Below are 11,941 nucleotides of genomic sequence, written 5' to 3'. Positions count from 1 at the left end.
CTTGTTCTTGATGCAAAATAATATTTTTATTGATTTTTAAGAATAAAGCATACAACATATAACTGTGTGCCCAGTGTTCTTAGTGCCCGCCACCAAACAACATTCATACCCCTCCACCAAAATGGGGGCATATTATATACCATTTTAACTCAAGAGTAATATATCTATTTACATATTATAAAGTGATTCTGATTTATTCTTTATGGCTTGGTCTCGAAATCTACTGACCATATATCCTCTTATCTTGTCAGATCGTCCCATCAGGTTCCACAGATGAGTTTCATTGGCCAAATTCATCCTCTTATCCAAAATCTCAAATTGAATATGATCCACCCTATACCAATACCAATTTTATATTGTCCATTTTGTCACATCCTTCCAGCCTAAAACTATTACCACCTGTGCGCTTTCTATCACTGCTTCTTTTATTTCTCTAAATTCTCTCACCTCATTCTTTTTAATACCGCCCTTTCCTTTGTAACTGTCCATCGTATGTTTAACATCCTATTAGTGTCCTCCAGACTTCAATTATTATGTTTAGAAAATTTACAGCTACAGATACGATTTCTACGGATAATATTCTACGGAGTCTACAGAGAGGGGCGGCATACAAATCTAATTAATAATAATAATAATATTAACAATAATAATAATAATAATATTCTATGGAGTCTATGGAGAGGGGTGGCATACACATCTAATAAATAATAATAATAATGAATATAATAATATAATAATAATAAATATAATAATAATACTAACAATAATAATAATAATAATAATAATATTCTACGGAGAAGGGCGGCATACAAATCTTAATAATAATAATAAATATAACAACAAAAACAACAACAACAACAACAATAATAATAATAATGTGTTCCAAACAGATGAGGTGTATTCGAGGATGGATCTAGCAAAGGTTTTGTAAGATTTGTAGTGTGAGATTGCCGGAGAAGAATCTACCTAGGATTAGATTAACATTTCCTTAATAGATTAATTAATAAGATTAGATTAATATTTCCTTCTATAGGTTTTCACACGTTACATATCATCCAATTTTTAAGCAGATCTACAGTCTCTCTGGAATCAGCGGCAGCTCCAAATTTCACCCTTGTGGACTTCAACTCCCAGAATCCTCCAGTAAGCTACGGGTGTAAAACAGCATCTGGGCGGGGAGACGGCCTCCCACGCTTCCTCCGCCAGCCAATCCACGGCCCGAGAGAGAGCGAGAGCGCCATTAGGAAAGGGGGAGGGGGCATGGCTTCCTCAAACTAGCCAATCCCGGGCTCCATTCATTCCATCCTGGTCGTAAGTCGAGAAGCATCTTTATAGCCCACAGACTGGCATGACCAATCCGGTTTTGTGACATTATCGTAACGGCACCAGCGAGTGGCTACCAGTTCTTGTGAACCAGTCCGAAAGTTTATGAAAAGGAACTGCCCAGAAGCCGATGACACTCAAGCAGGGAGAATTCCCATTGGTGCTGTCCCTCGTTCTGGCCCCCCACCTCTAACGGCAGAGATAATAGGACAGGGGACGGAAGGCACTCAAGTGCACTTTGTACTCGCGGTTTGGGGATGACACTAGGGAGTCCGGTAATGAGTTTCACGCTTCGACAACTCGGTTACTTTAGTCATATTTTTTACAGTCAAGCTTGGAGCTGTTAATATTAAGTTTAGATCTGTTGTGTGCTCTTGTGTTGTTGTGGTTGAAGCTGAAGTAGTCCTTCTATTCTCAAACCCTTCTATTCTCTAATTGATATACTGTATTCTATTCCTAAATTTTCACTTCTATCCTTTCTCTAATATATTGTACTCGAGGATAACCTCTATAACCTTCATTGTGTATGAAACAAAATAAATAAATAAAATAAAATAAATAAAAAATAAATCTCCTGTGGGCAATGGGAGGCAATGGGCATCACTTTTTGGGGGGGCTCATTCCAGGCAATGCCACCCCGCATTTGACTGAAAGAGAAGCAAGAGGCAACAGGGCCTTGAACAAACTTTCCAGCAGACGTGGTTGGTCAATTCAGAGTAACTGAATTTAAACATGCCTGGGATAAACATACATTCGTCCTAAGATAAAATACAGGAAATAGTGATCTCGTTTGCTCTGTTGTGTTGACATAATAATAATAATGATAATAATGATAATAATGATAATAATAATAATAATAATAATAATAATAATAATAATAATAATAATAATCCTGAGAAAACTGAGGGACTCGAGGAGGGTGAGCAGCCCCCGGGGTCTCCTGGGGAAGCCTTGCCTTGGGTCTCTCCTCTTGTCTGCTTCTTCCTCTGTGGTAATGAAGGCCTCAAACAGACAAGACAGAGAGACAGTACAGGTGGTCCTCGACTTATGACGTTTCATTTGGTGACCATTCTGTGAGAATTCTGGGAGTTGTAGTCCGCAGGTTTTCAAGTTGACAAGGTTGAAGACCTCTAGTCTGGGGCATTTTGTAAATAATAATAATAATAATATTTATTTTTTAATTTATTTTTATTTATTAGATTTATTAGATCACTTTCCTATTAAAAACACTTCCCTCCTGTGTTGTAATCATAGGTTCAAGTTTGTTCCAAGCATCTACTTCTCTTTCAGTCAAATAATATTTTCTCATATTGCCCTTTGATCTTTCCCCCAACTAACTTTAGATTGTGCCCCCTTGTTCTTGGGTTCCTATTATTATTATTATTATTATTATTATTATTATTATTATCATCATCATTATTATTATTATCATTATCATCATTTATTTTTATTGGATTTTTTTAAGTGGACCAGTTTGACTTCACAGAGTCTTGGAGTTCTATTGTGTTGTTGAAGGGTTCCCTTTGTTTTGTTTTTTGATGTTGGGGTCGCGAGGGAAGCGTTTATCTCAGCCGGTTGGAGGTGGGAGGGGGGGCCAGAAGAACGAGGGACAGCACGAATGGGAATTCTCCCTGCTTGAGCGTCATCGGCTTCTGGGCTTCACCTGAAGGAGAGAGAGAAGCGGGGAGGGGGGGAGGGGAGGGGGGGATCTTGGCTTCTTCTCTGGGCGGAACTCCTCGGAGCGCTGGCCTCCGGAGCGCCCCCCTGGAGGCCAGCCGCAGATGAGGCGGTTAGACGGCCAAGCGGGGGCTCCGATGCACGTAAGAGGGGGTCGCGGATCCTCATGGGTCTGGGACTCCCAGCATCCTGTCTGGCTGGCTTCCTCCGCTCTCGGGTTGACCCCTAGGGAAGCGCGTGGCTGCAAGGAACCCTAGAGGTCTTCTAGTCCTGGGGGTAGGCCTCGTTGGCTCTTCTATGACTTATGGACTTCAACTCCCAGAATCCCTGATCCAGTCATGCCAGCTCAGGAATTCTGGGAGTTGAAGTCCACTTGTCAGAGAAGCGCCGACTTGGCCTACCCCTGGCCTATTTTATTTTTTTTATTATTTATTTATTTAGTCCAATACACAATAATGCACAATGAAGGTTGTAGAGGATATAGTAGAGAAGAAGTACGAGATATAGGAGAGACTATAAGACAGGGGGGACCGAAGGCACTCTAGTGCGCTTATGTAAACTGACCTCTTAGGAATCTGGAGAGGTCAACCAGGGATAGTCTAAGGGTAAAATGTTGGGGGTTAGGGGATGATACTACAGAGTCCGGTAATGAGTTCCATGCTTCGACAACCCGATTACTAAAGTCATATTTTTTACAGTCAAGTTTGGAGCAGTTAATATTAAGCTTGAACCCGTTGTGTGCTCTTGTGTTGTTGTGGTTGAAGCTGAAGTAGTCTTTGACAGGCAGGACATTGCAGCATATGATATTGTGGGCAATACTTAGATCATGTTTAAAGCATCATAGTTCTAAGCTTTCAAGACCCAGGATTGAAAGTCTAGTTTCATAGGGTATTCTGTTTTGAGTGGAGGAATGAAGGGGCTCTTCTTGTGAAGCATCTTTGAACATTTTTAAGGATGTTAATGTCTGAGATGCGATATGGGTTCCAAACAGATGAGCTGTATTCGAGGATGGGTCTGGTGAAAATTCTGTAAGCTCTGGTAAGTAGTATATAGCAGAGAGGTCCCCCCAACCGCCGGTCCGCGGGACCGGGACCGGGCCGTTGGGGTTTTCCAGCCGGTCCGCGGCGCTGCTGCCCTCCCGGCAGAGGACATTATGCAGGACAGGGTGGGGCGTCGGGCAGGGGCGGGGAGAATCAGGAGGCTCCTTTGGCGGCTGGGGGGCTGCCTGGCTTTGAGTTTTTGGCTGGGGGGGGGACTTAGGAAGGTCCTACTTCTCCCCCCCCCCCAGCCAAAAACTCAAAGCCTATCTGCTGGATACGGGCGATGAGTGGGACGAACGGCGCCGAAGCCGGTGGCTGTGGCAGCTGCTGCAAGAGGCTTCCGCGCCGCTCTGTCCCACTCATCGCCCGTATCCAGCAGATAGGCTTTGAGTTTTTGGCTGGGGGGGGACTTAGGAAGGTCCTACTTCTCCCCCCCCCAGCCAAAAACTCAAAGCCTATCTGCTGGATACGGGTGATGAGCGGGACGAGCGGCGCCGAAGCCGGTGGCTGTGGCAGCTGCTGCAAGAGGCTTCCGCGCCGCTCTGTCCCACTCATCGCCCGTATCCAGCAGATAGGCTTTGAATTTTTGGCTGGGGGGGGGAGAAAGTAGGACCTTCCTAACTCCCCCCCCAGCCAAAATCACAAAGCCAGGCAGCCCCCAGCCGCGAGGTGCCCCCTCCCCTTCCCTTTCACACGCAGCTTCGGGCCCCCTGAGCGGTGTGCAGAGTGCCCCCAGCGCCGCCCCAGCCGAGAGACCCCTGCCCTCCTTTTTCCCGACCGGACGGAGCCCGCCGGGGGGGGTCCCACGCGGGGCGCCCCCCTCCCCCTCCCATGGAGCCCTGCCCTGTTTGGTGCCCGCTGGCCGGGGCAACGGCCTCCCTCCCTCCCTGCCTCGTGTTTGCACAGCTCCGCCGGGCAAAGTTCGGACGCCTTCTGGGCGCACGCACACATCCACACCTCCACCCCCCCGGGAGGAATTCGCCCCCTGCCCAGAATTGGCCAGCCCAGCAACGCTGCCCTGCTCCCTTCGGAGGTGCGGAGAGGGCGGGGAGAGAATTTAACCCGAAAGTGGCCGGGGTTGCGCAGAAATTCCCCCAACCTTCGCTGGTTTCGGGCAAGGAAGAGGGGGCCGTGTTTACCTGGCTGATTCGGGGATGAGAGACCACCAGGAGCTCTGCAAGGCTGCGTGACTTGGATTGGCAAGTCCGAAAAAGACCCCCGGGATGGGTGAGTGGAGGGAGAGGGAGAAAGAGAGAGGGAGAGAGAGGGAGAAAGAGAGAGAAAGAGATAGCAAGAGAGGGAGAGAGAGAAAGAGAGAGGGAGAGAGGGGGGAGAGAGAGAGAAAGAGAGGAGAGGGGGAGAAAGAGAGGGAGAGAGGGGGGAGAAAGAGAGAGAAAGAGATAGCAAGAGCGGGAGGAAAGAGAAAGAGAGAGAGGGGGGGGGAGAGAGAGAGAAAGAGAGGGAGAGGGAGAAGGAGAGAGGGAGAGGGGGGAGAAAGAGAGAGAAAGAGATAGCAAGAGAGGGAGAGAGAGAGAAAGAGAGAGGGGGAGAGAGGGGGGGGAGAGAAAGAGATAGCAAGAGAGGGAGAGAGAGAAAGAGAGAGGGAGAGGGGGGGAGAGATAGCAAGAGAGGAGGGAGAGAGGGAAAGAGGGGGGAGAGAGGGGGGAGAGAAGAGAGAGAGGGAGAGAGAGAGAGGAGATAAAGGAAGAGGAGAGATAGAAAGGAAGAGAGAGAAAGAAAGAAGGATAGAAAGAGAGTGAGAGATGCTCAGTGAGCCTTTCTTTGAAGTTGCCTTTCTTTCTTTCTTTCTCTTTTTCTTTTGCTCTCTTGCTCTCTTGCTGTTTCATTTTTTTTTTCTCTCTCTTGCTTCTTTCTTTCTCTTGCTTTCTCTCCTTCCTTCCCTCCTTCCATTTCTTTCATTCCCCCTCTCTATTTTTATTTCTCTTTCATTCTCTTTCTTTCTTTCTTGCTCTTTTTCTTTCTCTCTTTTACCTTCCCTTCCTCTATTTCTTCTTTTCTTTCTCCTTCCTACCTTCTTCCCTCCCTCCCTCCCTTCAGTCTTTCCTCTCTTACTCTCCCCTTTCATAAGTTTCCTTGCTTCCTTCCTCTGTTCCTGTCCCTTCCCCCTTTCTTTCTTTCTTTCTTTCTTTCCTTCCTTTCCTCCCTCCATTTCTTGATTTCCTTTTCCTTCCTCCCTTCTTTCCTCCCTCATTCCCTTCTTTCACTCCTTCTTCTCTTACTCTCCCCTTTCACCCCTCCCCAAAGAAGGTAAAATTTCATACATAATTGGTATGTCGCAAAATAAAGTAGTTTTTAAAATGGCGGGGAGGGGGCCCCCCAAACACTTAGGCTGTATGGGGCCCCAAAATTCCTGATGGCGGCCCTGGCTCCACCCCTCCATAACCCCACCCCCATATGACCAAAGCCCCCCCCCCCCCACCGGGCCATGGAAAACTGGTCTAGCTTAAAGCCGGATCCTGGTGCAAAAAAGGTTGGGGACCTCTGGTATATAGCATATAGGCAAACTGGCTGATAATTCTGGGATTTGCAGCCCCAACACATCTTGAAATGCTAAGCATGGGGTGGTTAATCATGATGTAAAAGCTCATACTTTTTATTTTTATTTTTTATTTTATTCTTTGTCCAATATACAATACATATGGAAGAGAGTAGGCATTAAGTAATATATATAAAGATAGAAGGAAAAAGAGGATATATATGATATAAGAAATAAGGAGAGAATATATATGATATATGTATGTATATATATGTAGATAGATAGATCTATGTAGATAGATAGATAGATAGATAGATAGATAGATAGATAGATAGATAAGGTAAGGGAAGACAATTGGACAGGGGACAATAGGCACATCAGTGCACTTATATACGCCTAGTCCAACCCCACTCCATCCCAGGGCAGGAGGACCTTTATGCCTTCGCAAATGCCCGTCCAGTCTTTTCTTGGGGACCTCCAGCCTCATGAGGGTGCCAATTCCTCTGGTGTTTTATTTTTATTATTTTATATTTTTCTTTATATATATTACCTCATGTATTATGTATTGTGTATTGGACAAAATAAAAATAAATAAATAAAAATATTTAATGTTTTATTCTAAATTTTCAGTTACATTAAAAAGAAAACCTTTCAATAGTCGTATACAGATCATTGTCCATTTCAGAGTCTGCGGGGTGGCATACAAATCTAATTATTTATTATTATTATTATTATTATTATTATTATTATTATTATTATTATTATTTAATATTATTATTATTATTATTATTATTACATCACGCAGTCCTAGGTGCTTGAGAAGCGCCCGACTGGTGATGGAATACGAAATCCAGCATAGTGATCTCGTTTGCTGTGTTGTTTTATTATTATTATTATTATTATTATTATTATTATTATTATTATTCGAATCCTAGCAACCGGTTAGGTCCCACAGAGTTGGCCTTCTCCGGGGGTCCCGTCGACTAAACAATGTCTGGCGGGACCCAGGGGAACAGCCTTCTCTGTGGCAGCCCCCGACCCTCTGGAACCAGCTCCCCTCGGAGATTAGAACTGCCCCCACCCTCCTCGCCTTCCGTAAACTCCTTAAAAAACACCTCTGCATGGGGGAATTGAGACATCTCCCCCGGGCCTATATAGTTTATGCATGGTATGTTTGTGTGTATGTTTGGTTTTTTAATAAGGGCCTTTTAATTATTTTAAATATTAGATTTGCTGTACGGAGAGGGGGCGGCATACAAATCTAATAAATAAAAATAAATTAAGGGGCTTAGAAGTGTTGCCTTTGTCGTGGTCAGATCATTTCCTACTGCGGCTTAACTTCCTGGCTCCAATCCTTTCCCGCAGGGAGGCGGAACCAATTAGGAGGTTCTGCCCCAGACGCCTGATGGATCCAGAAGGCTTCCAGATGGCGCTTGGGATTATTCCAGATACACTTGTCCACAGTTCTGCAGAGTCTCTTGCTGAGGCCTGGAACAAGGCGGCAGGGGAGGCTCTTGACCGGATAGCGCCGTTGCAACCTCTCCGCGGCACTAGACCCCGTAGAGCTCTCCATGGTTCAACGAGGAGCTCCGGGTGTTGAAGCGCCAGAAGAGACGTCTGGAGAAGCGATGGAGGAAGAGTAAGTCCGAATCCGATCGAACACTTGTAAGAGCTCATATTAAGACTTACAAAGTGGCGCTCAAGGCGGCAAGATGCACGTATCATGCCGCCTTGATTGCATCAGCGGAATCCCGCCCGGCCACTCTGTTTAGGGTAACCCGCTCCCTTCTTAATCAGAGGGGAGTTGGGGAGCCCTTGCAGAGTAGTGCCGAGGATTTTAAACACGTTTTTCGCTGATAAAATCGTCCGGATCCGAGCGGACCTCGACTCCAATTGTGAAACAGAGTCGACTGACAATGAGTCAGTCGAGGTGACTGGGGCTAAACGTCTTTGTCCATCTGTCTGGGAGGAGTTTGACTTGGTGACACCTGATGAAGTGGACAAGGCCATTGGAGCTGTGAGTTCCGCCACCTGTTTACTGGATCTGTGTCCCTCTTGGCTGGTTTCAGCCAGTCGAGGGGTGACACGGAGCTGGGTCCAGGAGATTGTCAACGCCTCCTTGGGGAGGGGGTCCTTTCTGCCCCTTTATAAGGAGGCGGTTGTGCGCCCCCTCCTCAAGAAGCCTTCCCTGGACCCAGCCGTGCTTAATAACTACCGTCCAGTCTCCAACCTTCCCTTCATGGGGAAGGTTGTCGAGAAGGTGGTGGCACTTCAACTCCAGCGGTCCTTGGATGAAGCCGATTATCTAGGTCCTCAGCAGTCTGGATTCAGGCCCGGCTACAGCACGGAAACTGCTTTGGTCGCGTTGATGGATGATCTCTGGCGGGCCCGGGACAGGGGCTTGTCCTCTGTCCTGGTGCTCCTTGACCTCTCAGCGACTTTCGATACCATCGACCATGGTATCTTTCTGCGCCGGCTGGAGGGGTTGGGAGTGGGAGGCACTGTTCTTCAGTGGTTCTCCTCCTACCTCTCCGGTCGGTCGCAGTCGGTGTTAGTGGGGGGTCAGAGGTCGACCCCGAGGTTTCTCCCTTGTGGGGTGCCTCAGGGGTTGGTCCTCTCCCCCCTACTATTTAATATCTACATGAAACTGCTGGGTGAGATCATCCAAGGGCATGGGGTGAGGTATCATCAATATGCCGATGATACCCAGTTGTACATCTCCACCCCATGTCCAGTCAACGAAGCAGTGGAAGTGATGTGCCGGTGCCTGGAGGCTGTTGGGGCCTGGATGGGTGTCAACAAACTCAAACTCAACCCAGACAAGACGGAGTGGCTGTGGGTTTTGCCTCCCAAGGACAATTCTATCTGTCCGTCCATTACCCTGGGGGGGGGGAATTATTGACCCCCTCAGAGAGGGTCCGCAGCTTGGGCGTCCTCCTCGATCCACAGCTCACATTAGAAAAACACCTTTCAGCTGTGGCGAGGGGGGCGTTTGCCCAGGTTCGCCTGGTGCGCCAGTTGCGGCCCTATTTGGACCGGGAGTCATTGCTCACAGTCACTCCTGCCCTCATCACCTCGAGGCTCGACTACTGTAACGCTCTCTACATGGGGCTACCTTTGAAAAGTGTTCGGAAACTTCAGATCGTGCAGAATGCAGCTGCGAGAGCAATTATGGGCTTCTCCAAGTATGCCCATATCACTCCAACACTCTGCAGTCTGCATTGGCTGCCGATCAGTTTCCGGTCACAATTCAAAGTGTTGGTTATGACCTATAAAGCCCTTCATGGCACCGGACCAGAATATCTTCGGGACCGCCTCCTGCCGCACGAATCCCAGCGACCGGTTAGGTCCCACAGAGTTGGCCTTCTCCGGGTCCCATTGACTAAACAATGTCGTCTGGCAGGACCCAGGGGAAGAGCCTTCTCTGTGGGGGCCCCGACCCTGCCCCCTGAGATTAGGATTGCCCCCACCCTCCCTGCCTTTCGTAAACTCCTTAAGACCCACCTTTGCCGTCAGGCATGGGGGAACTAAAACACCTCCCCCTTGCCCATGTTGTTTTGTTGATTGATTGACTGTGTGCCTGTTTTTTAATATATACTGTTTTTATGAGATTATTAATTTTAAATTGTAACTAGATGGGTGGGCATTGGATTTGGTATTATGTACTGTACTGTTTTTTATTATTGTTGTGAGCCGCCCCGAGTTTGCGGAGAGGGGCGGCATCTAAATCCAATAAACCTAAACTTAAACCTAAATTTAAAAATATTATTTAGTAATGCCCCAGACTAGAGGTCTTGTCAACTTGAAAACCTGCGGACTACAACTCCCAGAATTCTCCGCTCACAGTCACAGCCACGGGGGCAAGCCCGTGTCCCCCCTTAGCAGCCTACTGCTGCCCCCATGGTCGCCCACTCCCAGCACCAGCAATACCCCCATTGCCTGGAATGAGCCAAAAAAACCCCCATTGCTAAATCTATGCCTGACATCTCAAATTATCTCAGTACTGGTGTTTTCCACCTGATGTGTAGTTATTAGGGCTTTCCGGATATGTAAAGCTTACATGCTGTTAAATTAAGAATGATCTAACTTTAGACACCCCCAAAAAATGACAGAGAAAAAAATGGCTACCTTTAGCTGTCCTTTTCACTGCTTCTAGGGGAGACTGTGGTCTGGCCTCTTAAGTTAAACGTGAGCAATGCAGGGAAAGAGGTGGACAGCTAAAGTTTGCAAAGACCCTGCATCCTCCATTTTGTTGCCCTTGCCCCTTTCTGGAGAGGATTCTTTTGTCCTCCATAAAGAGGGAAGCAGTCAGAATAATTGAGAAATGGAGCTGGAAGACATTTAAATTTCGCACCCTTAGCAACCAGAAGATGAATGGACTTCAACTCCCCGAATTCCACAGTCAGTAATCAGGGACCTTCCTCCCCTGGGCCTTTCCATGCTTTAGCTGTCCTTTTCATTGCCTGCAGGGGGGCGTCTGTGCTCTGGCCTTTAAATCCTAACTACCCTCATCAGGCAATGAGTTGGAGAACTAAAGCTGCCAAAGACCCATGTGGTTTTTTTTTAGGCCTTTTGAACATGAATCCTTTTTGCAGGCAAAATTATCAATAAACCTTAAAAAAATTCACAAAATGGGGGGGGGAGGCACATTTATGTGCAAAATAAACCAATAAGGATTAATTTGTTCAGTTCAATTTTCATTCCATTGTGTGTAGAAATGTTCAAACTTGTTTCCAGGTGAAAAAAGCTTTCAAAAAGACCAAATATAAGTACCTAAAATGATCTACTTGCAGTCCGGGTCAAATAGACAAGGGAACATAAGATTAGGGAGTTTTTTCGAACTGAACAGCAGGGTTAAAACCCACCTCTGCATGGGGGAATTGAGACATCTCCCCCGGGCCTATATAGTTTATACATGGTATGTTTGTGTGTATGTTTGGTTGTTTAATAAGGGCCTTTATTATTATTATTATTATTATTATTATTATTATTATTATAATTGTTGTTGTTGTTGTTGTATCCTGTAATGGCTACATTGTATCTCTGTAAATAGTTTGTTCCTTGTATAAGCGCTGTCTGAGCTAGAATCAGGAAGTCGCTCCTGATTGACTCAGACGCGCGCTGCTCTTGCTTGGCGGGAACCGCAATGTATAAAAGAAGCGGTTTCTCCCAAGCAGAGCAGACGGTACTAGCTGAAAGTCACTTACCTATTCTGAGCTGAATAAAGGTACCGTTCTCACTTAACCCTGCCTCTGGGTTTACTTCACTGGCGACGACGGACGAAAGAAACTACGCGTACAACATGAACAATCTCCAAATCGGCCGGGCTCCTGAGTTCTTCGATCCCGAGAAGACTTCCTGGGACGACTACCTAGCCAACTTCGAGATCTTCCTCGAGGCAGCA

This window comes from Erythrolamprus reginae, chromosome 2 (genome assembly GCF_031021105.1).
Source record: "Erythrolamprus reginae isolate rEryReg1 chromosome 2, rEryReg1.hap1, whole genome shotgun sequence".
NCBI classification, from domain to species: domain Eukaryota; kingdom Metazoa; phylum Chordata; class Lepidosauria; order Squamata; family Dipsadidae; genus Erythrolamprus; species Erythrolamprus reginae.
The sequence above is the reverse complement of the archived record's forward strand: the minus strand, read 5'-3'. Positions refer to the sequence as shown.